Below are 3702 nucleotides of genomic sequence, written 5' to 3' on the forward strand. Positions count from 1 at the left end.
AACTCGATTTAATTTAGTATACGATATATTTTTTTCTTTGTTTTTTTCTCTTTCTCTTGTTACTAGTTTTGAAACAAGATTAACACTTTGTTCATTGCATTTCAGTACTATGTTTGAATAGAAAAGACCCGTGAATGTATCAGCTCCTAGATAAGAAGTAGCGGTCGCATACGTGCTGCATAATTTTGTTTACTAAGTAAAATTATACTTTTCAGTTAGAAACTTCTCTTTTTCAGGTAACAGGGAAACAAATAAAAATCATAGATATACCATGGGATAAGAAGCACACTCACAACATACAACACGTATATGACTTACGATTATAAAATCCTAAAAGCAGTATTGAAATGAAAAACGAATTAACAATGACAATATATAAGTAAACTACTTGCATTTTAGTGGATCTATATGTCTTCTCTTACTCTCTTCATATTGTAAACGCTTCCCATGATTGCAATGTGTATCTTGTCTATAGTCTTTTCAGCAAACATGAAAATCTTATGTCTCCACTTCTTCTTCAACACCAAAACTATCACAACACCCAAAAACCCTGTTGCAAAACCACAAGTTATGTTCAGATAAAACCATACCTTGTTGGGCTCATAAGCTGCTCCCTGTGTCTTCTTGGCTGTTGCGGTTGGGTCTTCATGGTTGGAGCAATTCGTTGGCAACGGAGCTCCACATAGATCTTTGTTCCCAGCATATATTGATGGATCGATGAGGGTCTGCAATTGATTTCCTGTTGGAATTCTGCCCGACAAGTTGCTGTTTGACAAATTCAAATGGCTTAAAAATGTCAATTTTGAAATACTCAGGGATCGGCCCGTCCAATTACTCGTTTCCTGATAAATCGAGAGAGTTTAATGCTGTCATGTTTCCAATGTTTTCTGGAATGCCTCCACTAAGATGATTATTGGAGAAATTGAGACCCACCAATACACTTAGTGCAGTTAATTCTACGGGTATCTCTCCGACAAGTTTATTGCTTGAAAGGTCTATGTTACTGAAATAATACCAATTGCTCGTATATTCAAGAGAGATGCCTTTGATTATCTGAGTCAACACCTCCTCAGTGCCTTCACCAAAGTAAGGACGGTAATTTTTATTACCCATACCTTGCAATTCTCCTAAACAATGAGGGATTGTTCCTCTTAAGTTGTTATTCGCAACATCCAAAATTTGAATCTCTGAATTTGTGCACAAAGTTTGAGGAATATCTCCCGTGAAGTTATTGTTGTGTAACCTAAAAACCCACAAACCTTTAATTTTTTCTCCAATCCATTCGGGTATTTTTCCACAAAATGCATTATCACCCACATCTAAAACCTCTAGCCAAGTTAAATTCCAATTTCCTATGGGAAGCTCACCACTAAAGTTATTATCATTCAAGTTTAACGATCTCAATGATGAAAAATTCCCTATAAAACTTGGAAGGATGCCACTTAACTCATTTGAGTTTAATCTCAAGAACTGCAATTCTTGCAGATTCATTAAACAATTGGGAATTTCCCCAGTTAACTTGTTTTTGGAAAGATCAAGATTAACTAAATCTGTCCTCTTGCACAAGGACCACGGAATCGACTCATTGAAATTGTTGTTTTGAAGAAATAATCTCAGTTGAACGAAATCTCTATCATCATCAATATTAGGAACCCCGCTAGGAAGGTTGGTTAAAGGCCCACTAAGGTTGTTGTAGGAGAGATCTAAGATAGGAATGACAGGTGTCTTTCGCAACCATGTGGGCAGAGGTCCTGACATGGTTGTATTAGACAATATTAATCTATGAAGTTCCCTCTGACTTCGAAGTCACTGTGGAAATCCGTTTACAATCTGGCAAGATGTGAGATCAATTTGTATTAACTGGAATGGAGGAAGCCACTTGTGTGAAACGTTGATTATCAACTTACTGTTAAAAGCTGCTTTCAAGTCCTTTAACATCGAAAGGTTAGCAAAATGGTCAAAAACAACTCCCTCCAAAGAATAATGAGAGACGTCAAGAGAACGGAGTTTAGGGAGTTGGCCAATAGAAACTGGAATTGAACCATTCAAGTCATTATAAGAAAGGTAAATTTCAGTAAGTTTCCGAGGGAATGTCGGAACAGGACCTGTTAACTTGTTATTCGATAGATCAAATACTTGTAATGATTTTAATTTTCTCACAGATCCTGGAATTGGACCTGTTAAGTTGTTTGAAGATAGATCTAAGTGTTGGATAAGGGTTGTTAAATTATGAAGAATATGAGACAGATGTGTCTCTTGGTGGTTAATAGATGACAAGTGGAGCTCTAATAAAGAAGGAATCATGTTTAGCAAGTTCTCAAAGTTTGATGCAAAGTTTGATATTGCACCAAGAGGAATGAATGAAAGATCTAGGGATTGTAAGGATGTCATGTTTTGAAAAAAGTAAGGGAGTTGACCTGTGAAATAATTCCTACTAAGATCCAGGTGTTCGATGTTGGAAAGCGTAATGCTCAAATTATGAAGCGCGTCAAGGTCGTCAATTACAAGACCACAACTTGACAAACTTAATACTTTTAACGATGGAGTTTGGTAAAACACCACGTCCAGGATTTTCGCTTCCATAAGATTCACAGAACTTAAGTCAAGATGCTCAAGCAACGAAAGCCTGGAAATCCATGTCACATCATGAGCGAACAGCTTTCCTATTGGATCATATGAACTAAGATCAAGAGTCTTTAAATTGGAAAGATTTCCTAAGTGATGAGAAACGATACCCGAAAAACCTTAATTGGAGAGATTGAGGTAGGTCAGTTGTTTCAAGGATCCAATGAACTCAAGGAATCGACTTCCATAAAAATCATTCCCACTCAAGTCCATGTATTTCAGATGCTTCAACTCTCTTAAAGAAGTGCCAAGCTCTTTACTAACCAAGTATTCTCTATAAGAAGTACCGATATCACCTCTGAGATGAAGACTTTCAACATTTCCTGTTACACACCATCACACGTGACTCTTTCCCAGCGGCAACAGTCAGTTCCAACCCAAGATGACAACATACCATTACAGTCTGTGACACTTTGTTTGAACTTGAGGAGAGCTAGTCGCTCATGCTCAAAGCAAGCCACAGTGGTATTACAAGTACTCAAACCGGTGTTTGTGGCTGTAACCAAAAATATAGTTACAAAAATGAAATAGAGCCGCAAACCCCACTTATTCCCCATAATTTAATCCCACAGCCCTGATTAATTAAGCTAGTAAAATATTGAACTGTAAAGGTGGATTCTTATAATGAAGTGATGTGTTCTTGAGATTAACTTCACCATCATTTATAGATCTAGAAGACTTGGAAGTCAATACAGCGATAGGTGTCCACAAACACATAACATCTGGGTCATGCTCTGTTTTCTAATTCTCCACACAAAGTGACAAAACTTTCCAGTTATATAAATTTTATTTTTTTTTATTTTTACAGCTATTTTTTTTTCCACCCATTCCACCTCATGTCTCAAGGAAGAATAAAATCGATAAGCATTTGGTTATAAAGAATACACTTTTGTCACCGAATCAAATTGGTGGTTATACGCATTTGAATTGATAAACATAATTAATCTATTGATTAATTAATGAAGAGAAACTTCTTGTTATTGAAGACTTGAAAGTCAATTCGGGGGCCATTTGTATTCACAAACATTTATTCTTTGGACCCCTCTATATATTTCTTTTCAGGAATTTAAAAACACG

General features: G+C 36.4%; 1 pseudogene; it reads right to left on the reverse strand.

The window, feature by feature from the left end:
• Positions 1-404: 404 nt before the first annotated feature.
• LOC143596721 (receptor-like protein EIX1) lies at positions 405-3260 on the reverse strand (annotated as a pseudogene).
• Positions 3261-3702: the final 442 nt, after the last annotated feature.

Source organism: Bidens hawaiensis, unplaced genomic scaffold (assembly GCF_021521415.1).
Source record: "Bidens hawaiensis isolate Kalapana, Puna unplaced genomic scaffold, B.hawaiensis_p1.1 tig00046897_1, whole genome shotgun sequence".
In the NCBI taxonomy this organism is placed as follows: Eukaryota; Viridiplantae; Streptophyta; class Magnoliopsida; order Asterales; family Asteraceae; genus Bidens; species Bidens hawaiensis.